At 38.0% G+C, this 24,886-nt stretch overlaps 1 protein-coding gene and 1 pseudogene across 6 annotated transcripts in view; both read right to left on the reverse strand.

Moving 5' to 3' along the window:
* HS3ST5 (heparan sulfate-glucosamine 3-sulfotransferase 5) overlaps positions 1-24,886 on the reverse strand; it is a 286,511-nt gene that overhangs the window by 20,087 nt on the left and 241,538 nt on the right. The gene's annotated exons all lie outside the window — the stretch shown is intronic.
* Positions 8,356-9,178, reverse strand: LOC134810356 (small ribosomal subunit protein uS2-like; annotated as a pseudogene).

Consider the following 24,886-nt stretch of genomic DNA (forward strand, 5'->3'; position numbering starts at 1 on the left):
ACAGTGGTACCTCCTTTCTTCTTCAGATACTGAACTTTAAGAGACAGACACTGTCTTAACTCCATCACACAGGAACACAACCCTTCACATCTTCTTACAGAGCTGGGATTTTCACTCCCTTTTATTTCTCCCTCTCAGTTCTGTGGTCGTCCTTGAGGCTCGTCTTTTCCTTGGGTAACCAACACTGAAAATGGTGTCTGCCTTCAAGAACGTGGTAGCTCTCCACAAAGCCTTAGAGTCCTAAGAACAATAACCATAGCAGAGTATGTGCCACACAAGGTAGTGCTGTGAGATACACACACACACATGCCCCCAGAAGAAAGGGTTTCATCACAATAGATTACTGGGGGAAATCCTGTGAGGTGAAGAGGACAGTATCTCTATCAAACCGGTAAGAAAAGGCAGAGACTTGAGGACATCTGCTCCTTCTGTGGGGCAGGACATTATTTCTCCATTTCATGTTCCCTTCAAGGGAAAAACAAAGCAGGAAGCTCAAACTAGGTTACCCTGCTGCTATGTGACTTTGTGTAAACCACTTAACCCCCTGATCTTCTGTTTTTTCCTAGAAACAAAGGCCTGAGAAGGGATGAGTTCAGCAATCCCTCTGGGCCCCAAATTCTCTTATTCTAGGAAAAAATGAATGTTCTTATAATGAGAGATTAATGCAGAAGGAAGTAAAGACAACTGCATTGTGGTGGGAAATTTATGCCTGAGGTACATTTTATTTTTTAATGTCTTAATAGCCCCCAGTTTTAAATAGTCCTGACCTCTTTAAAGATGGCTGCACCACATCATACTGCCTATTACTGGGAGAAACAATCCTCTTGTCCTAAGACATAACATTTCTTAGAAAAGATACCGATCTTAAGAAAGATTCTACTGATGAGCTTTCAATTTGCTCTGTTGTCAGGGAGCCCATAGAAATCACATTTTGAAAAAATTAACCAAGGGCAGCTGAGGAAAATTGTCATAAAGAGCTCGTTTTCCTTCTGTAATAATAATTACATAAGAGCACTGTAATGAGAAAGAAACAAATGAAGAGGGGCACAGGAACAGGGCACAAAAAGCAGTGTTGTGCATGTGTCAAGTCGAATGGGAGATGGGGTAGAGATTAAGAGGAAAATGGACACTGTTAGTAGATTAAGCAGAAAGTGTATCAGTCAGGATGCTCATAATTGCTCTATCAAATGGCTAAGGAAGCTATTTAGCTCTTTGTTTCTTCAGTTAACCATGAAGGGTGAATGTTAGAAATGAAAAGGAAAAAGGTTGATAAATTATACAGAACTGCAGGGTGGAATACTGCTTATCTTCCCTGGAGTTATGGCGAGAATAGCTTTGAGCAAATTCCAAATTTTCATATGGGTTCTTCATTTCTGTCCTCCATTCAGCTTTCCATATCAGGCATAGATTATTTATCACAGCTCCCGTTATTGCATCAGCTTGAGTAGTCCTCTGGCTCTGTCTGCAGGAGGATACTCATTTTGCATTTGTAATTACCAAACTTAAAAGGAGCCAGTTAATTCTGCTTCTGCTCAGGGGTCTCATTTAGTAGAATGATGTCTTAAGAAAAAATATGGGAACTGAATTTTGTTTGGGCCTGGAATCCCAATTACTCTTAATCCCAGTATCTCACTGGTATAGGTAACTAATATTTATAGAAGGGATAAACTAATGTTTATCCACTCTTCCCCCAAATTTCTTTTCACTGCATTAAACAGTTGTTAGTTTAGTAAATTTGACCTGCTAGGGAGCTCAGAAGCAGAATCCTTCCTTCTTTAATCTTGCATTTATATAGAAAAGTGTGAGTTGGAGAGGTAACAATTATAGTTAATTAAGTTAATATACATGGTCCAAACATCATTCTAGTGATATAGGCTCCTGCAGTTAAAGAGTTCCAGTTAACTGGATTAAGCTCCTCCCTCTGCTCCATGTAGCAAATATCAGTTTTATAGTAATATGAGTTCTACTTGTCATATCTGTTAACAGTTGAAGGTATCTATTTTAAAATCAAAGGTAGTATTCACTACCAGACAGAAAGCCAACTTTTAAATTTTATTTACCTCAAGTTTTGTTTTTGTTTTTAATGAAGACCAAAGAAATGTATATATAAATGGCTTTTAATGCCATAGATACATGAAAAGTATAATGGTATTTTTATCATCAAGCTTCATTTCATTGTAATTTTCATTATCCTCTCTCTGCAGTGACTTTTTTCTCCTTTTTAATTTCCATAACACTATGCCATGTATTTCTTTCATAATGACTGATGATGAATGCTGATTTTTAACATTAAATATTTTATGTGAAGAATTAAACCATTAGCAGACTGTGCAGAAATATGAATGTATCATATTCAAATTACCAAGTTAGATCCAAAAATTTAACATGTTTGATATAAAATTTTAGCAAATTCATGTAAGTATAACCTCCTGAAAACTTTAGAGACAGATAACCCACTGTTCACTTAAGAAACATAAACATACAGTTTTCTTTTTCTATTTCTTTTTTTTTCTGAGACGGGGTCTTACTCTGTCACCCAGGCTGGAGTGCATTGGTGCGATATCTGCTCACTGCAACCTCTGCCTCCCAGGTTCAAGCAATTCTCCTGCCTCAGCCTCATGAGTAGCTGGAACTACAGGCATGCACCACCAAGCCCAGCTAATTTTGGTATTTTTTTTAGTAGAGACAGGGTTTCACCATGTTGGCCAGGCTGGTCTCGAACTCCTGACCTCCCCTTGGCCTCCCAAAGTGCTGGGATTACAGGCGTGAGCCACCATGCCCGGCAAACACACAGTTTTCAAGATACTATCCATTTGTATAGTGCTTTTTCAGTTTTTAAAGCACAAGTTTAAACATTTTATTGGACTTCCACAACAAAAATATAAGGGACACAAGATATTTTATTCTCCATTCTATAGATGAGGAAGCCAAGACCTCATTAAAGTGTGGTGCCCCAGTCTACCTAGCACCTATAAATAGCAGAGTTCAAAATACAGTCTAGCTGTATTGACCTTCAGTGTTTGTGCTGGGTAAATTCATCCCCTTTCTATGAAGATTTGTCATTATTTGGTTCTAGGACTGGATATGCATTCATTAGTGCAAATCTAATCCTTGAGTAGTATAGGCACACCTTGGAGATGTCATGGATTTGGTTTCAGAGCACTTCAATAAAGCGAAAATTGCAGTAAAGTGAGTCACACAGATCATTTGGTTTCCCAAGCATATAAAAGTTATGTTTACACTATATTGTAGTCTATTAAGTGTGTAATAGCATTATGTTTTAAAAAGCAATGTACATGCCTTAATTTTAAAATATTGTATTGCTAAAAAAATGCTAATGATCAGCTGGGCCTTCAGTGAGTTGTAATCTTTTTGTTGATGGAGGGTCTTGCTTCGATGTTGATGGCTGCTAACCAGGGTGGTGGTTGATCAAAATTGGGGTAGCTGTGGCAATTTCTTAAATTAAGACAACAATGATTTGCCACATTGATTGACTCTTCTTTTTATGAAAGAGTTTTCGGTGGGATGCAATATTGTTTGACAGCATTTTAACCACAGTAGAATTTATTTCAAAATTGGAGTGTGTCCTCTCAAAATGTGTCTCTATTTTATCAATGAAGTTTATGTAATATTCTAAACCCACTGTTGTCATCTCAACAATGTTCACAGCATCCTCACCAGGAGTAAATTCCATTTCAAGAAGCCATTTTCTTTGCTCAGCCATAAGAAGCAACTCCTCATCCTTTCAAGTTTGATCATGAGATTGCAGCAATTCAGTCACATCTTCAGATTCCACTAATTCTCTTGCTATTTCTACCATGTCTGCAGTTACTTCCTCCACTGAAGTCTTGAAGTTCCCAAAGTCATTCATGAGGGTTGATATCCATATCTGCCAAACATCTGTTAAGGTCAATAATTTGACCACCTTTCATGAATCACAGAAGTTCTTAATAGCAGCTAGAATGGTGAATCTTTTCCAGAAGGTGTTCAATTTGCTTTGCTCAGATCTATGAGAGGAATCACAATGGGAGCTATAGCCTTAGGAAATATATTTCTTTTCTTTTCTTTTCTTTTTTGAGACGGAGTTTTGGCTCTTGTTGCCCAGGCTGGAGTGCAATGGTGCGATCTCAGCTCACCGCAACCTCCACCTACCTCCTGGGTTCAAGCGATTCTCCTGCCTTAGCCTCCCAAATAGCTGGGATTACAGGCATGTGCCACCATGCCTGGCTAATTTTGTGTTTTTTTTAGTAGAGATAGGGTTTCTCCATGTTGGTCAGGCTGGTCTTGAACTTCCGACCTTAGGTGATCCACCCGCCCCAGCCTTCCAAAGTGCTGGGATTATAGGCGTGAGCCACCATGCTCGGCCTGCAATGTAATTCTTAAATAATAAGACTCGAAAGTTGAAATTACTCCTTGATCCATGTACTGTAGAATGGATATTGTAATAGAAGGCATGAAAGCAACATTAATCTCCTTGTACATCTCCATCAGGACTCTTGGGTGATTAGGTCACCCAAGATTACTGTCAGTGAACAGTAATCTTTTGAAAGGAGCCTTTTTAAATAAACAGTAGGTCTCAACAGTAAGCTTAAACACATTCAATAAACAATGCTGTGAACAGATGTGATATTTACACATATGTTTAAAATGCTTTTTATTTAAAGTGAGAGGCATCACAGAACATAAAACAGAACTACCATTTGACCCAGCAATCCCATTACTGAGTACGTATCCAAAAGAAATTAAATTGTTCTACCAAAAGAAATGTGTACTCACATGTTTATTGCAGCACTATTCACAATAGCAAAGACATGGAATCAACCTAGGTGCCCATCAGTGGTGGACTGGATAAAGAAAATGTGGTGCATATACACTATGGAATAGTATGCAGCCATAAAAAATGAAACCATGTTCTTTGCAGCAATTTGGGTGCAGCTGGAGGCCATTATCCTAACTGACTTAATGCAGGAATAGAAAACCAAATACCGCATGTCTCACTTATAAGTGGGAGCTAAACATTGAGCACCCATGGACATAAACATAGGAACAATAGACACTGCAGACTACTAGAGGTAGGAGGGAGAGAAGGGGCAAGGACTGAAAAACTAACTATTGGGTATTATGGTCAGTACCTGGGTGATGGTACCATTTGTACCCTAGACCTCAGGGTACAATGTACCCAGGTAACAAACTTGCACATGTACCCCATGAATCTAAAATAAAAGTTGAAATTACAACAAAAGTAATAAAAAATAAAATGAGAGATGTGTGACTCTATCTTGAACACTTAGAGGCCATTGTAGGACTATTTACTGGTCTGCTTGCAATATTGTTGTGTCTCAGGGAATAGGGAGGCCTGAGGAGAGGAAGAAAGACAAGAACAGCTGGTTGGTGGAGCAGACAGCACACACACTTATTGATCAAGTCCGCTGTCTTATGTGGGTGTAGTTTATGGTGCCCGAAACAATTACAGTAGTAACATCAAAGATCACTGATCACAGATCACCATAACAGATATAATAATGAAAAAGTTTAAAATACTGAGGGAATTACCCAAATGTGGCACAGGGACACGAAATGAGCACATGCCTTTGGAGAAATGCTGCTGGCAGACTTGCTCAATGCAGGGTTGCAACACATCTTTAATTAAAAAAAAAAAAAGCAGTATCTGTGAAGCAGAATAAAGTGAGGCACAGTAAAACAAGGTAAGCACAAATTTTAAAAGAGAGCTGAAGTAATTTTTGTAAAAGTATAGAACTTAGAAGAAATGAAAGAGGTGTCAAATAATTTGAAATTTACAGTTGTTAATAGTCTTACTCTCTCTGGATGGAGCAACGGTTCCTCTCATAAAATATCATGCTGGGATGAGAAGGATTATAGTAGATTCATCAAGGCTAGCAAAAGAGGAGATAAACTAGTTGCTTGAATAATTTCTGAGAATGACAACAGTAGAATTAGTACACCAGTTCTAATATCTCCTCCACACTAATATGTACATTTTTTAGTCAGAAATTTCATTATAGACTGATTCTCCAAATCTCCCTATATGGGACATTATTTTTATTGCTGTTTTAGATAATATTTGTTTTAGATTTATCCACATTTATCAATACCATCGCTCACTATTCCTTTTTTATTGGTCTCAGCTTTATTGAGATATAATTCACATGCAACTCACCTATTTAAAAGTGTACCTACATTTTAATATATTCACAGTATTGTGCAATCATCACCATAATTAACTTTACATTTACGTTTTCATCACCCCCCAAAAAAACACTGTACCCCTTAGCAGTCTACCCCATTTCTCCATTTTTCCCTCCCAGCCCTTGGCAACCACTAATCTAATTTCTGTCGCACTATTGCTTCTTGCATCTCAGCTCTTTCATTTTCCTTCTGCCAGAAGTAGAATTTCCTTCCATTCAGCAAACAAAAATTGTGACGTTTCAAACCAAATGCAGAAATATTTTCCTTAATTTCTTCTCATTCCCAAAGGCAAAAATATGTAGGACTTCTTTCTTTGAGCTGTTTTCATCATTAGGATGAACTAATTCTTGAAATATTATCCTAATGATCAGCTGTTGAGACTAGTGGTGAGTTGAAGCTGGTTTTAAAAGAGTTAAGTTACTAAAATTTTCTCCTCAAAAAATTAATCTGACTCTCTTTTTCTCAACTGGATTTTAAGTCATTTAGTGTTCAGTAAAGACCTCTTAGGTTAGTAATTGCCTCCAAAATATATAAGACACAAACTTGTAAAGAAGAGTCAGCATCCAGGAGGCAAAACACCTTCACGGGGACCAGGGAAATGCATTGAGATATCAGAATAAAGTTCGCATTTATTGAGCGGTGTTAAAGAAAAACAAAGCTAGACTCTAGTTAAAGGTGATAAAGACAGCTTCTATTCAGTAATACTACTGCAGTAGTAGAGAGAGACTTCAGTATGTTAGCTATGAGTTCTAAATTTCTCTTCAAATAATCAATATGTCAGTATGTTCAATTCTTTGCCTTCTACTTTTAAACTTAACTTCCTCGGAAAGCAACCTTTTTCGATTACCTGCTCCACCCTGACTCATTCCAATTACCTGCTCTGTCATAACCATTTTTCCTGCCAAACCTTACCCCGTCATTCTCTTTAAATTAGCCAGTTGGAATTAGTTTAGCCTGTGCGGTCTAACCCTAGCCAACAGGGGAACAACACAGCAGCAGGGGCCACGTGTGTCAGGGATAAGAACCCCTTCCCCTCCCTTGTCCAAGGGTGCACTCACCATTGCTCCATCTGTAAGGGCACACCCTTCTATAGAAGTACATTGCCTTGCTGAGAATTAAAAAGAAAATTTTACATTCAAGTGCTATTTCTTTTGCGGCACGGAAACTTTATTTATAACAAGTATAAAACTGAGCTCGACTCCAACTGTGTAGAGGTGATGGTGGTTTAAAGAGAGACTGATGAAACAGGGAAGGAGAAACCAGTGGCAGGTCCAACAGAGTGAGGGAAATGGAAAATTACAAAAACAAGAAGGGGCTTGGTCAATGTAATCAGGCCATCTGGTTTATTAATTGGCACTTATATGGAGAAGAAACAAACTTCGTACCTCCAGGACAGGAGGCAGTTTTACAAATTAGGTAAGGCACCTAACAAAATTCTTCCCTTACCCTCCCAAGGAGCCTGGGAGGCAAAAGAACAAGAGGGAGGTAAGAAGACAGGAGACGGGATGGGAGTGGGGGAGTGGGGGTTGGGGATCGGTGGAACTCACACTACCTCCTTTGAGGTCAAAGAGACAGCTCCAGGTCATTAAGGAGACAGTTCTGGGTGGTAGAAGATTTACATCTCAAACAGGCAGTTTATAATCAGGCTAACTATTCATACTTTGAAAGCAATCTCTCTTTTCACTTTTTCCACTTTTAAGATCTTCTCTTTTACTTTGGTGTTCTATAGCTTTTCTTTAATATGTCTTGGTGTAGAAATCTTTTCATTTATCTTGTTTGGGATCCACTAGGTTTCCCATTTCTAAGACTGCATCTTTTAAAAATTTGGGGAAATTCTTGTCACCCCATTGAGTATTCCTCTTCTCCATTATCTCTATTATCTCCGCCTGAAACTCTGATTAGATGTATGCTAAACCTTCTTACACTGGCCTCTGTAATAACCTATGTTTCATGTTTTCTATATTTTCATCTCTCTGGACTGCATTCTAGTTTGTTTCTTAGGATTGATCTGCCAGTTCACTATCTTCATTACATCTAATATGTTGAATGGTATTATCCATTTCATTATAATTTTTAATTATTATATATTACTTTGCAGAATCTTATATTGTACAAACACTTGGTCTTTTTTTATGGTCTCAGGTTCCCTGATCATATTTTCTTTTCTTTTCTTTTTTTTTAGAAACTGATGTTTATTTCCCATCAACCTTATTTCCATGTTGCTTAAGAACACATGCAAGAACAGCTTAAGACCATTAAGTGGTTGCTCCTATCCATTCAGTGGCCTGAGCAATGGGAGCTGCAGACCAGTCTTCCGTGGCAGGCTGAGCACTCCAGTATTCAGTAGGGAACTGCTGAATAGTCACAGAGGGCACCTGCACACCTTCAGACCAGTCTGCAATCTCAGGCTGAGTAGCAGTGAACTCAGGAGCTGAATCAGTCCATTCACCCTGAAATTCCTCCTCGGTCACAGCATTTTCAGCAGCAGCCTGCTCTTCTTTTTCAGTTTCTTCAGGATCTCTGTGGAAGTAGAGATCAGGCATGACCTCCCGCGGGTATTCACGGGAAATGGTGCCACGCATGCGCAGAACTTCCCGAGCCTGCGTCCACCACATCACACCCGCTGAGTGAGCTCCCTCGTTGTTGCACGGGATGGCAAAGTCCACATAGTGCAGAGGAGAATTGTTACAGAGCAATGCTAGGTAGGTTAACATAAGATGCCTTAATGAGAGGCTGATGGTCAGCCCTGGGGTCAGTAACCACAAGAAGCCGTGGCTCCTGGAAGGCTGCCTGGATTTGGTTAGTGAAGGTTCCAGGCGTGAAGAGGCCAGCAATTGGAGTGGCTCCAGTGGCAGCAGCAAACTTAAGCATATTTTCAAACTCTTAGAAAATTTCTTTTTTCTTTTCTTTTCTTTTCTTTTTTTCTTTTTTTTTTTTTTGAGACGGAGTCTCCCTCTGCTGCCAGGCTGGAGTTCAGTGGTGTGATCTCGGCTCACTGCAACCTCTGCCTCCCGGGTTCAAGCGATTCCCCTGCCTCAACCTCCTAAGTAGCTGGGACTACAGGTGCGCACCACCACCCCTGGCTAATTTTTTGTATTTTAGTAGAGACAGGGTTTCACCATGTTGGCCAGGATGGCCTCAATCTCCTGACCTCGTGATTTGCCTGCCTCGGCCTCCCAAAGTGAGAAAATTTCTTTAAACATAACTGTTTTATATTCCATGTCAAAAATTCTATTATATGAGGATTTTGTGGTCTGTCATTTTACTCACAGTGCCTTACTTCTTTTACTGTTTTGTGATACTTCACTCTTGACTGTTCATTTTATAAGAAACTTTATTTTGGTATCTTGAATCCTGGGCTGAAGTTGAGTTCTTTCGAAGAAGTTACACATTTTTTTCTACTAGTCACCTAAGGACATGGTCGTCTGGGATCATGCTCGAGGTTTTATGGACCACACATGCAGGATGAATCAGAACCCAAACTCAAGCAAAGACCAATTTGGGATTATGAATCCTCAGAGAATTCCATTCTCTCACACTATGCCAAAATCAATTTGCTTGTGAAATATCAGAGTTCATTGCAAGTTCATTCTTACATTGGCAGTATAGCTCTCTAGAATACTGTTTTTATGAATGCCTCCTGTTAGATTCCCTGCACTGACCAACACCTAGGCTGTATCTCACAGCTGGTCCCACAAAACCATCAGAATGGAAGCCAAAGAATTCTAGGGTTTAGCAAAAATTCTCACAGCAATAGCCACTTGATAACTTGCTTACCAATTGGGTGTTCTCTTTTTATTTTATGTTAGGGATCTGTTCACTCCTTACTTTCAAGCAGCCTCATAGATATAGTTTTATATTTATAGATTTAGACATATATTTTAAATATTTCATCATATATTTTAGTTATTTCAACAGTGAGGGTGATATAAATGATATAGGGTACCTATTCTACCATACTATCAGAAATAAAAATTGCTTTTATTTTATTCATTTTCTCTTAAATTCATATAAATTCATTGCACCCCCCCCCCCATTTAATCAGCCACTTAGAGGAAAAACTTCTATATCTGTTCTTTCATGGACATTCAAAGATTTTATTTTGTTTTTGTTTCATTTTTAGCAACAAATGCTTCTTTCAGTTTACAGGAAAAAAAAAACGGTTCTATTTGAAAGGTACTCTGACATGCTATTAAAGGGAGTGTGGAATTGTACATGGCTCCCATAACCTTTGTCTTGGTGTTACTACTATGATTGCAGTACATTTACAAGGCAAAAGATTTTGCAGATTGTAATTAATGTTACTAATCAGCTGAACTTAAGATAGGGAGATCACTAGGTGGGTCTAATTTAATCAGATAAGCCCTTTAACAGGAGAGTATTTTCTCTAGCAAGTAGCAGAAGGAGTGATTAGATTCCAAGCAAGAGAAGGATTAACATAGTGTTGCTAGTTTGAAGATGCAAGGATTTGGAAAGCAGCCTCTAGGAGCTGTGACCCCTAGTCAATAGCCAGCAAGAAAACCGGGACCTCATTCCTACAACCACAAGGAACTGGATTCTGCCAACCACAAGAATGAACTTGGAAGCAGATTCTTCCCGAGAGTCATCTCCAGACGAGAGCACAATCCACCTGACAGCTTGATTTCAGCCTTGTGAGATGCTCAGCAGAGAATCCAGTTGAGCCTACCTGGATTTCTGACCTAAAGAACTATGTGCTAATAAATGGATGTTAAGTTTCCATGGTGGTGGGCATTTGTTATGCAACAATAGAAAACTAATGCAGGCATATTTCTCTATCACCTGTAGCTTTAAGAAAAAACAAAACTAGTGATTTTTTCTTGAAGCTTTTTGTTCAGGGAATACAGAATGCCAAACAACAAAAGCTCACCTTCAAGAGATACATTGTGCCTATGACTATACTATTAAACTTTGAACAGAGAAGATAATGCAATTGAGTTTGCTATTGGCAAGCAAAGGTCAATTTAGTGAAATGTCAAATACTTTTTGGTGAAAAGGCAGATCATTATATCTGACACCAAGTCAGTGTTCTGGGTTGTAATCTGTAAACTATTGTCTTCACATTACTCTCACAGAAGCTGACTCCTCTCTGTCTTTTCTCAGGTTAAAGCCATGTTCTTCAGTGCTCACCTGTGGGCTCTGGAAGTGCCCTCTTGCCTTGATGAGGCTCTAGGTCTCTGCGGCAAAGTGGAGCCACTTTGCTTTTAGCTACATGTTGACCTCCCTCTTCCTCCAATTCACCCTTAATTGCCTTTCTGGCTTCATTTCTGATAAATGTCCACACAGACCCTAAATTTGGGAGATATTTGTTGTTGCCCAGACATGCCAGGTACTTTCCAAATTTCCAGCATTGTTCTTCCTTCCCTGCATGATGCCCGTTCTTCCATTTCCACCTGTAGAAATTGTAGTTATCGTTCAATATTCAGCTCAGGTGTCACTTGCCCCATTTCTTGATTTTTCCAGGCAGAATTGGATAGTTCCTATTTTGTGTTTCCAAAGGCTTCAAAATAGCTTTTGCCCTCTGTTGTGTAATTGCCATGACATTAAGTTACTGACATTAAGAACAATGGCCTGTACATCTATGAATCCCCAAAGCCTGGTGCAGTTCATTATTAGATGTTTGATCCTTGTTTGTGGAATTGAGTGAACCTAATGTGGCTCAGGCCCAGTGAGATAAACAAAATAATCAGGTGTAAAAAATAGTTCTATGCAAAAGAATAGTTCTATTTTTTTAAATGTATGAGTCAGCATATTGCTCACTACTTTCTCTTTAATTGGATTGTGTAGCCTCAATGTTTCTCCCAAGTTTTCATAATCTGTGAGTCGACCACCACGCTTCAAAACCAGATGATTTCAACAGGTTCATCTCTCTGTCCTGTGCTATAACATCCTTACAATCTGATACACATCTACATACAAAAGCCTCATTCAGCTGCCTAAAAGTTGCTTTTACTAAACAACTCTCCCTCTAAAACCCCGTAATAACTTTCCATAGCCTAGAACTGCATGGTCTAATATGGTAGTCACTAGCCCCTAGCCATGAGCACAGCTTGAGATGTACCAAAAGTGTTAAATGTCCACTGGATTTCAAAGACATAGTATGAAAAAAAGAATGTCAAATATATTGATTTTATGTTGTGATGCCTATATTGGGTAAAGAAAATTTATCACTGAAATTAATTTCCCATTTCTTTTTACTTTTTCTAATGAGGTTTCTAAAATTGTAAATTACATATGTGGTTTGCATTTGTGGCTTGTATTATACTCTACTGGGATGTGCTAGCCTACAGCATAAAATCCCAGCACCTGAATTTTGTGCTGTAATTCACATCTGGCGGTAATCTCCTCTACTTGTCTCAACCTCATATCCCACATATGAAATGTCCACCATGGCCAGTATTTTTTCAGAGACTCTGTGCTTTCTTATTCTTTTCTTCTGCCTATACTATTTCCTGGATGATCTTCTCTCTTTTTTTTTTTTTAATTTTTCTTATCAATATCTTATCCTCTCCTCCAAGCTCACTTTAGCTTCACTGACTGGAAGAAACCTCCTCTGATCCCACTAATGGAAAGGGATTTCTTCTAAAGGAAGGATTCTGATGTGTATTTATTGTATATTTATCTTGTCTCATCTATTACATTATAAGTACTTAGAAGATAGGGACTATTTGATACACCTATCTGCATATGCCTCCACAAATAGCACAGTGACTTCCCTCAATAACTCTCAAAAATGTGCAATACATAAATTGAAGGGAGAAATTCTATTTAGAAAATGTTATAGGCTATATACAGATATGTGTGTATATATATACATATTCATGTATGTAAATATATATACAGACTCAACATTTCATAATTTAATGAATAGGGAAAGACTCAGCAAGATTATGTAGGTCCTCAGAGAAGAATAAAGAATGAAAATCTTCAGAGAGAGTCAACACTGAGAACATTAGGGCTGGAAGATACTGTAGAGAGCACTGCACTCATTTCCCTCTTCTTACAGATGAAGGAGCTGAGGCTGGAGAAGTTAAGAGACCCCTGCTAGATAGGAAGGCACGTGAGAAGTATACTGCTCTGTCTCCTGTGGTAAGTACAGGACCTGATACTTAAGAGGTCAATAAACATTGGCTGAATGAATGAATGAATGATCAGTGCAAAGTAAACACATCTGGTGAACTCAAACTAGGCTACATAGCCCCTGATTCTCAGAATAGTAGTATTTTCATTCTACCATGTAGAGAGGGGAAGGACAGTTGGGAAGCAATGGGGAGCTATATTTAAAACAGAATTTCAGCCAACCATTAAATTAGCCATTTAACAGTTTTTCTGGCAATGGCATCTAGGCATATGTGGATTCACAATAGTTAATTACACCTTTCCTTCCTTTTTGAATGACCCTCTCCAAGTTGGTCAGTGCTGATCTTGCTGGCATTTTTCTGTGCAGAAGAGTATATATGTGTTTTCAATAATTTTCCTAATTATCAGTGATGGATTTTCATTGATCCCCTATCCTTTCGTGTCCTGGTCCCTTTCATACATTTATTTGTTGCTTGATATTTTACAGAGCACCTGTCTTATGTATTCTATATCATCAAATTTTCAAAGCAAACTTATTAGTTTTTATTAGCGCTTCCACTTTGAAATGTGGAGCCAAAGACTCAAAGAAGTTAACTTAAACTGATCAAACGTCACATAGCTAAGAAATGTTGGAGCTGTATGTGTCTTCTATATTATTTTCAAATATTATGATTGCTTCTCTGATTGCTTCTCATTATTAATTGTATTGGATAAGAGCACAGATTCATTATGCCAAGGCAAGGGGTATAATTTGTGGCCACTGAACGGAGAAGCCGTTGGGCAATCTCATGATCTCAGTCTCCCCAGATAATTTCTTATTCTTTATTCTCTTCAAAAACAATTTTGATGGTTTAGTATACATGGAAAGAAAACGTTTCTTTTAATAGCTTTATCCAATATAACAATAATCGGAATAATTGTTAAACTGGCTTCCCAAAACTTTAGTTGGGGGTACTCTTGCATTTCTGAAGCTCTGGCGTTGGGGAGGTAGTCACTGACATTTCTTTGAGAACCCTGTACATGTGGCCATGAACCCTCTGCCAAAGATAAGGAAACTTTATTTAAAGCTTGAAGATTTTGAAATGTGGGGCTTAGGCTTTAATGGAAGGCGAAAATAATGCAGTCCGTGCTTTTAAACAGAATAAACAAGTAGGACAACATTAATCAATAAGTCTTAGTTGAGGTTGCCTCACAGGAAATCTATGCACCTTACACATTCTCCATCTGTGTAAGGCAATTTGCTTGTTGTTATTTAGATGTGACTGACATAATTTGGCAATCTGGTTTATTAGTATACTTTGTAACAAATTGTGTCTCGAATGCCAGTGATATTTTTTTCTGGCTGTAACTTAACAAGGTGACTTATTCTGAAGTAGTAAATGAATGTCACAAAGATTCTCTCCCACTTTCCCTACCCCCTCCTCCCTCCTCCCTCTTCTCTGTCCTTCTTTCTTCTTTTCTGCACTTATCTTTAATCCACTGATGAAAACAAATTTTAGAACACCAAATGTTATGGAAAACTTGTTGGTCATGAGTGTTACTATGGGTATGCTATGTTCCAGCTTTTCAGTTTTAGGAAGCTTGGGTAATGTCTGCTATTCCCTTGTGCTGCAGCCCTCCCTTCTCCCATTTCCTTTTTGGGTACTATGGATAGTTTGGAAAAAAATGCCAACAAAATAAAGTGAAGCAATTCCTTTTCAACTTGCATCACGAAATCCTTAGTGTTAAAAATGAGTGTATCTTAATGGAAGAGCCTATTAAATGAACAAGAAGTAAATAATGAAGTTATCTTGCTAATTAACGTGGACGGTGACCTGAGTTTTGCTGCAGCTGAAACTCAGCAGTACAATTGCCCTCTTAGCAGAGTTCTGGTGCATCAGACTCTCACTGTTCTCTGGTGTTCACATGTCTAGCTATTTCAGGAATGTTTGTATCAAACTTTTATTACAAATGCTAATACTGGGTAATTTAGGGAAAAAAGTGACAAATACTTTCTGTGGGGAGAAAAAAACTATTTCTTTCATTTCAGGGGGCCTAATTATAACACTCCTTTCTATTTTAGTCCCTATTTATTTTCCAATTCTTTGGGGATTGGGTAGTATTTAACAATGAAACAAGCAGTGCCCCAGTGCCTAATTAAGATTTTCTTGTAGGATTAATAAGTCATGTCTCATTAGCCCCACTGAACTGGAGGTGTTAATCTTCACGTTGGCATTCTAATTTTGAAATAAGTTTGTGGATCAAGTATCGAAGGATGTTGAGCAAACAGTTTGATTAAAGCCACTGAGTCTTCAGATGCCAGTCTCATATTATTGATTCAAATGCATCCCTACATACAAATGCTTAGATGTGTCATTTTAAATGTACTAAGCAGTGGCTGGGTGCAGTGGCTCATGCCTGTAATCCCAGCACTTTGGGAAGCCGAGGCGGGTGGATCACCAGGTCAGGAGAGCGAGACCATCCTGGCTAACATGGTGAAACCCCATCTCTACTAAGAAAAAAAAAATACAGAAAATTAGCTGGGCATGGTGGTGGGCACCTGTAGTCCCAGCTACTCCAGAGGCTGAGGCAGGAGAATGGCATGAACCCGGGAGGCAGAGCTTGCTATGAGCCGAGATTGCGCCACTGCACCCAGCCTGGGTGACAGAGCGAGACTCCATCTCAAAAAAAAAAAAAAAAAGTACTAAGCAGTGGTCTGGAATGATTGCTGGAAGAAGCCACCATGTTTTGGCCTTTCCCAACAAAGAAAGCGAAAGTATCTTTGCATGTTTCCTGAATTACCTGTGTTTCTTCCTATGATGATTTTTTTTTTTTTCTCACACTGGGGAACAAGCAAAGAGGTCAGAGCATAGCAGCCACAGAGAACTCTTGCGTTTTCTGGTAGAGACTTGCAGGAGGCTATGCCATGGACATTTGCTGGCAATGCTGTCTGAGATAAGTGGCCTCTTTTACAGTGACATGGCAGAAGGCAAAACCACTCTCAAACTCTCACTCAGTTAAAACATCCTAGACTTTTATCTCTTCGTTTTTCCAAATGACAGTGATTCAACAGGCCAAAAAGAGGTCAGTGGAGAAGAAATTATATGCCACTGTCATTTCTGTGATTCTCAGTTGCATCTTTGTAAAAGTAAAGAGCTGGGCTAGATAATCTCTTAGGGTCCTTCCATTTTTAAGATGACAGTGCCCTTACTTTAGTGACATAACCCATGCCTACCTCTAGGAAGCTGATCTTGTCTTCTTTGTTGTCTCATCCCCAGTACATCACAGATGGTGTTGAATACATAGCTGCTGAATGGGTGAATGAAGCAGGGCCTTGAAATGTATTGTAATCTCAAGTGTAGGCTGAGTATGATGAGCTCAGCACTGGGAAATCTCTCCCCAAGGAGCTTTTAATATCATTGAAGAAATTAGCTTGAATAACCTGAAACTTAGCACACCTAAAGAACACTCTGTGGTAAGTGGCACAATGTATGAGGCAGGTTTTATGGATCACAAGAGGTTAGAGAAAGTCATGCAGACCTTATAAAAGGATAGCTACAACTTGGCAGCCATTTTGGTTTTGGCAGACAGAAAAATAGAAATAAAAATAAAATGATAAAAATCAACATATATGTTGTATACTTGCCAGATGTCAGGCTTATTTATTTATTTATTTATTTATTTATTTTTTTGAGAAGGAGTTTCACTCTTTTTGCCCAGGCTGGAGTGCAATGGTGCGATCTCGGCTTACTGCAACCTCTGCCTCCTGGGGTTCAAGCGATTCAACTGCCTCAGCCTCCCGAGTAGTAGGATTACAGGCACATACCACTATACCCTGCTAATTTTGTATTTTCAGTAGAGATGGGGTTTCACCATGTTGGCCAGGCTTGTCTCGAACTCCTGACCTCAGGTGATCCACCCACCTCGGCCTCTCAAAGTGTTGGGATTATAGGCGTGAGTCACTGCACCTGGCCGATGTCAGGCATTTCATATAGTATATGTAATCACATTTAATTCTTATAACCCCATGAGACTGGTAGAATGATCCACATGTTACAGATTAGTGAAGTCAGGATTGTGGAAGTTCAATAACAAGTCCAAGGCCACACAGTTAACAAATGGTGGAAGAGGAATTTGAACCCATGTCTGACTGGCTTCAAAGACCGTAATCCTCCACATGCACCAGTCTGCCTGAACAGGAAGTACACTGGGTTGTTAAAGAACCTGGCTTTCAGGATGAATGTGGCCTCTCTAATCAAGCTGCTCCTGATGAATATGCACCTGCCTGTTCTCTTTGCTCATTCATCCCTATAAGGCCTGAGAATATCCTCACATATGACCTTGTATCTTTTTTTTTTGTTTGTGTGTGTGTGTGTGTGTGTGTGTGTGTGGATGTTTTCTGTCTGCCCCTCTTTGCTTGTCTCCACCCTTGATATTTACATTTGTCCTGGCTTACCTACCAGGCTTGGATTGGTTTTGACTTCTAGAATCTGATGATATTACTGTTCATTTCGCCTACCTTCTTCCAACCTTCTGGCTCTGCCATGGGCTTTGCCTTCTGAGTTCTCTTATGGGTTCATCTCATCTTTCTCCTTTTCTTTTCTATACATCTGGTTTCCTCTTACTCTTTACCTGGGCTCCCCATTGTGCAGTATCTATTCATCATGACTTAGGGCAGACATGATGACAGATGCATGGACAACCGAAGCTGGAAGTAAAATCTGAGCAGACATAAAAAAAACGAAAACAAGCCTGCTTTGTATAGAGGCCAAGAGGAAATTATTTGGAAGAGAAAATATGATTTGTGCTAAGAATGGGAATATAATTGAATAGGCAGGTACATTAGATAATAGACCTTCTAAAAAAGCAGACATGGGCATGTAGATGGTAGTGTAGCAAACGGAGCACCAGCATGCAGGACTGAAAAAAGAAACTGCATGTTCAAAGCTGTTTATATATAATAAAAATTCAATCTTGAATAGCTCTGACAGAAGAGGGAAGGGAAAAGTAGAGTAAGGATACCAAATAGGATGGTGATGCTGATTTATCCAGACATAAGACAGTAACAGCTTGCACCAGTGTTGAGAAGTTGTGTAAATAGAAAAAATGGGATGAGGTAGAGCCAGTATTAATATTTTAAAGAAAGAGTTGTTAGGACTTAGAAGACGACTGGATATAATATATGCCATTTTAGGACTGCCCTAGTTTTTAAAAAATCTTGACTTATTCGGGGGAGTTCAAGAAGAGGTGCACAAGGAAAGAATTTAAAGTTAGTTTTGATACTTCCCTAAATATTTACAACAAGTCAAACTTCACAGTGGATAGGAAAGCAACCAGCAACAATTCAATGTTATAGTGTTATTTAGTTTTAGGTATTCTTGGAGTTTGCTCTTTGGTAGTTTCCAAACCATAAACTGAGATTTCTCAGAGGTATGTGAGACACTGAAGAACAAATTCCTGTTAGAAATGTAGGAACCCTTCTGAATGGGGGGTAAAGATCAGAAAGAATGGAGTTATTCCTTTTTTCCCTCCTATATGGTAGCTATTCTTGGGACATTTATTCTAATAATCCTAAGCCTATATAATAACGATCCAAGTTATGGTATAATATAATTTCCTTACAGCAATAGTTGGAGGTAAAAACACTCAGTAATTTCACATTTTGTAAACATTATAAAAGTTCTCCTATGATAGACAGGGTGGCTGTCGTGATCCCTGGTCCCTGATATTCATGCTTTTGTATAATCTCCTCCCGTGAGTATGGGCAGAACCTGTGACTTGTGTCTAGCCCACATAGCAAAGGTGATGCAATGTCACCGTTGTGATTTTTATACATGACATAAGATGGTCCTTCTAGTAGGCTTACTGTGGACTCTCTATCTCTGTTGCTGGCTTTGAAGGAGGAAGCTGTCGTGAACCTTCAGCTGCTAGAAACTGAATGCTGTCAACAACCACATGCAGGGAAGCACATCTCCTTCCCTTAGTTTAGTCTCCAGATGAGAACCAAGCCGTAGGTGACACCTTGATGGCAGTCTTGTGAGACTCTGAAGCAGGGAACTCAGCTAAGCCATGCCCAAACTCATGCCCCATAGGATTGATGAGGTAATAAATGCATGTTGTTTTAAGCTGCTAACTTTGTGAGAATTTGTAACACGGCATAGAAAGCAAATACACTTCACTTTTGGCTCTCCTCTTTTATTGGCTATATAAACAGTGATTAGTGCTTCCATCTTCCCAGTTGCAATGCCAGAGACCTTGGAGCCATTCTGGCCTTCTTCCTGTCCCTTATGCCCAACATCTAGCATCTAACCACTCTGCATGTTCCAAAATCCTACCTTTCAACCAGTTATTCTTTTCTTTGCTTCATACCCGTCAAACTAGTGAAGTTCAAACTACACAACCCATGCCTTTCTTCAGGGCTGATGGCTACAAGATGCTCACATGAATATGGGAGAGGGAGGGAGGCAGCAGAATTACCAAGGATAAGGGGCAAATAACCAAAGAAGACAACACTGATAGGCGATTGAACTGAAGCAGGGTGGTGCTAAGGCCTTTGCTGAGACTCCAGTTAATTCTACTGTTGTCCAGGGCATCAGTAGCCCAAAAATGACCTCACTTTACTGTAGAGGCACTTTTGACAACTTTCTCTACCAGCTCTCATCGTTTCCTGCTTGGACCAAATGTTCACTCTGACTTGGAATCTTATTCCCCCTCTAATTTATCCTCATGTCTATTCCCAGACTAATTTCCTAAAGCAGAAACCTGGTTTATCTTACAATATTTTCTACTAGTATTTAGGATAAATTAAAACCCTTACTGTAGTCCCCAAAGCCTTCCATAGTGTAGTTGGTCCCTGTTACATCTCTGGATACGTCTCCTGTCCTATGCTCCTACCTCTCACTCTGTATTTCAATGATACTAATCATTTACAGTATAGTTCCTGGGGCATATTCATGCTATTTTCATCTCCATATTCCTGTTGAAGTTATTTTCACTGTGCAGAACATTCTTTTCCAGCATTTGTAAGACTACCTTCACTTTACCTTTTAAGATTCCATGGATATATTTTAAACCTTCAGGAAGCGTTCACTCACCTATTAAGAAGGATAATTTTAGGCAAGGGCAGAGGCTTTGTGGGTATCCAGTGGAAAAAGCATCAAAAATACTGCAAATTGCTCACTAGTCCAAGGGAACATCACCCTTGAGCCTGTCATCAAATCTTGACCATAAACTAGTGTAATGTTAAAAAGTTCCAAACATGTTAGATGGCTGCCTCAGTGATAATGCATCTCAGGTATCATTTTGTATATCTTTTCATCCGGCTACATGAAAGTATAATGAAGACATGCCTCTTTACTGCAATAACATTAAAATAACATCTATTTGGGTAAGTGTACGCTTTTACCATTTAACGTAGGACTTTTTTTTCCCATAAAAATGTTTTTCACAGTGAATCTCCAAATGATTTCTGAGATGACTGGAAAGGTTACCAGGTGAGAAAAAATGAAGAGAGATGTTTAGCAACTGAGCATTTGAATAACCAGAGATGATGTTATTATTACATTTTTGATGCCATAAACGTGCACAATTTGTGTGGTACATAAAGGGAAGTCAACTTGGGTTTAAAAATTGGGGAAAAAAGTCAACCAAATATGTTTAGGTATCAAAACTGGTCCAAGCAGTTAGTAAGGAAAGTAACTAACTTTATTCTTCGTTTGGAAATTTAATAGGCATATAAGTGCCACTAGGGGGCTCTCTAATATTCCATAGGTGGGAGGCCTGACTATCACAGCAGGGGTAATAGAATAATGAATAAAAATGCTCTGTAATTTAAAGTATATTCCTTAGTCATATTAACATTTGCATGTTTGTACAAAGCCTGAAAAATGGAACTTTATTATTTTAAGGTTTTCTAGTGTTAAAAATGTATTTATGGTAAATAATTTAGAAATGCAAATGTAAATACGCACCTGATAAAGAAAGGAATAATGTGCTTCATTGCACTCAATTTCCTTGGTGTAATAAAAAGGGGAAAAAAGAGCTTCCTCTAGTTTCCTGATTACTTTTCTTCCTGAGTAATACAAAACAAAATGTTTAAAATTTTTGCCACCTGAATTATTCCATCAATTAATAGATAATTATTTATAGATATGAAATATGTATCTCTATACATATATATAATTGGATATTAGGTTGTTTAACCTTATTCAACAGAATATACAGAATAAAACTTTCAAATTGTAAATACTAATATATTACCAGTTAAAGGAATTCATTAAAAGGCTTGGTCCTATGTGGATATACTTAAGAAAAAAGGTAACTTATTAGGGTATATTTCATTTACTGTTCTAAGATACGCAAAACGCAAAACTTGTTTAACAACTTTTCCTAGGAACATTAAAACATATTAAAACAAAAGCATTATTACCAGGGAAGGAAATATTGGGTATTTAGCATCCTTTATATTGTATATTGTAATTTATGTTTGTTTCCATGCTTTCAAATATGTTCCAATTATAAGAATTCCGTGTTGCATATTTCTTATATTTTTCTATGACTGTCAAATGTTGTGGCGTAAATATATAAAATTCTGTATAGAACTATATTTGGAGTCTATTTTGTGCTCTGGAAAATATAAGCACTTTGAATTGAAGTAATCAAAATTATTTTGGGGATAGAAGATTTAGGGAATGAGAAAAGGAAGGTAATTTTCCTGAGCTCTACTTCCTTATTCTTTCCTTTTTTAAAAAAAATCAAAGTATAGTATATATTCTCATTATTTTCTGGTTTCCCATCTCAGCCTATTAATTCCAAACCAAAATTTACAAAACAGATTTTTAACTAACTCTACCCCTAAAGGACAAAAATGGAGTAGTGAAAAATTTTGTGGGCTGGCAAATAATTCATTCTTATTTTTAGGTTTATATGTGTATATATGTATTTTCTTTTTCTTCTCTACAATCAAAAGACAAATGCATGACTCGTGTACAGACATTTACTTCTCTACTTCTTTCACTAGTATAGTACTTGGAAAAGTGAGGGTGGCCCCTGAAAGGAAAGGCTGGGAATTAAATGGTAATATAAGCTTTCTAATTCAGACGTTTTACTAAGCGAGTGAAGAACATACTTTAAAACATTCAAGGTAGTTGGTAAGATAAAGTTATTATGATCTTTTGCTTAACCTGGAAGTTTTTGGCTGTGACAATTCTCTTCCTAAAATCATTTGCTTTCTTTTATTTAAAACAAAAAAAGCAAGTAAAGAAAAACCTTCAACTTGGTAACTGAAGTTAAAATCAGAAGATCAGTTAATTTGTTAAATGTATATACCTTTACAATATATTTGCAAACACTGAGTGGTCACTAAACCTGGAAACACAACATATACCAAATAATGTATTAATATTATATTACATATAGATGATAAATTAATATTGTCTATATTTTCAGACTTTATGGCCACTCTCAAATTATTTTTCCTCAAGTACATATATATGTATGATATGTATATATTTATCACTATCAAATATGTATTTTAATATATAATATTAAATTATATATTTGAAAATGATTATATATTTGAAATTATATATTTATATGCTTGAGCGTGAAAGACAACTAGGAAATACTTGATGAATGGGCATATTAAGCAGCTATATAAACCGTAAGAAGAAAGAATAAACATTTATTGTTATTCTGGATAATATCTTCTGAGGTAATTTGCATTCATCTTAGAATAAATAACTGTGTAAAGCCATTGGTGTGTATTTTTTTGATTTCAGTGTAAAAAGTGATTAAATAATTTAATGTCATAGGAAGGCTAGCTCATCTTGCATTAAAAATATATACATACACACATATATGTGTACATGTGTGTACGTATATTTGTGTATTTTTTCCTTGAGCAGTTATGAATTTATGCACTGGTGCCAACACAATGAACTATAATGCATGTTTTTATTGAGTTTAATCTCCTGTTGGAGATAATAAATATATACCCAAAGTTAAATAACAATACAAGAAATGATGGGAGGTGGAGCAGTCAAGAGCTGGTCTAGAACTCCTGATAGATAGGCAAAGATCTCTGAGTCAGCGCTGGTCTTCCATGTTGCAGAAAGGGCTGCTCTTCCATGCTGCAGAAAATAGCCACCTTAGGAATACACTAGAGGGTCAGTCATAAGCCTTAGCTTGTTAGTCAAATTACAGGGCCAGCAAGCTACACCTGTTTTAAGAAGTACAAGTTAATTTTAAGGATTTTAAGGCAGCAGCTCTAATTGAAAAGTTCCATCTACTTAGATCATTTGTAAGACCTCATTTGTCTTCCCAGTTACTAGTAACAAACTGTCTTCTGAAAGTTTTTGTTACAGACTCCTAAATTTTAATGCAGAACTTTCAGTATAAAATTGTCTCATCATAGTAATTCCTATTCCCTAAGGTCTATTTCAGATCATTGTTTTTCCTTTAATCTGGAGCACAAGGCACACAGATCATAAAATTTAGAGTACTGCAAACGTCATCGAGTAATCAACAAAAAGTTAATCAATTTGCAAAGTGAAGTTTTCATCATGTGTCTGTACCTAAGGCCAATAAATCAAACTAAGTGGATTCAGCTCTCTAAGCTAGCATGGAGGGAAAGACCATATCCCTTATTAGTTTATTAGGATTTTCTCTAATCCCAGTAGTTGATTCCAAATAATCCACATATATTGCTAGGTGATGACCCCTCTCCTCTTCCGCACTAATTTTCCATTCTAATAGCCTAATATTAGCGTCCATGCTTTATCCCAGCTGAATCAGGAGTGCAGCCTTACCTAGGCAGCTGAAATCCCCACAGATATGACCCAAAGCTGCATGATTATTATGACTCTTGGCCTTTTCATATATAGTTAGTCAATATTTACAAGCACTGCAGTCTATGAATAAGGTACAGCTCAGGGAATAACTCCTAAGAAATGGAAAAAAATATGGCTCGTTTTCCTACAGTCTGAAGGAAAAGAAAGACCCCAACTTCATGGTTCATATTCTAATATGTTTTACCTTTTATCCTATATTGTGGTTCTCTCTGGATAGAATTTTCTAAAAATAAATTTATTCTTCTACAATGATTTATTCTAGGAGACATAGGATGACAATTCCTAGCTGAAGCCTACATGTGTGTTATGAACCATACACAAACAGACCAATGTGTAGATAGGTGGCATGAGCTCACACCCTTCCCCACATACATGTCTTTCATCAAGACAATCTTTATAGTCTCTGGGTCACGTTCTCCACGCAGAGATTGCAGACGATAGAGAGGCATCCTACCAAACCTCGGTTAAAGAGAAAAATTTGATGTCTGGACATGTGTAGTCTTGTGGAAAGGAACCTTATTTCACTCATAGACGAGCAGTAGTATGGCTAGCAGTATTTCCCCAGAGATGGTCTGATTTAAAAAAAAAATCGATATCAACTCTTGACACATTTTCATTTACATCAGCACATGGCTTTCAGTCGGGGCACAAATCAATAGGCAGCTTTTAACACTGCCCAACTATTTCTTCCTATTGGGCTTGAGGCAGGCCATTTGCCGTTAACATACCATGTTTCTTGGGGGAGGAAGTTT

Source organism: Pan troglodytes, chromosome 5 (assembly GCF_028858775.2).
Source record: "Pan troglodytes isolate AG18354 chromosome 5, NHGRI_mPanTro3-v2.0_pri, whole genome shotgun sequence".
Taxonomy (NCBI): domain Eukaryota; kingdom Metazoa; phylum Chordata; class Mammalia; order Primates; family Hominidae; genus Pan; species Pan troglodytes.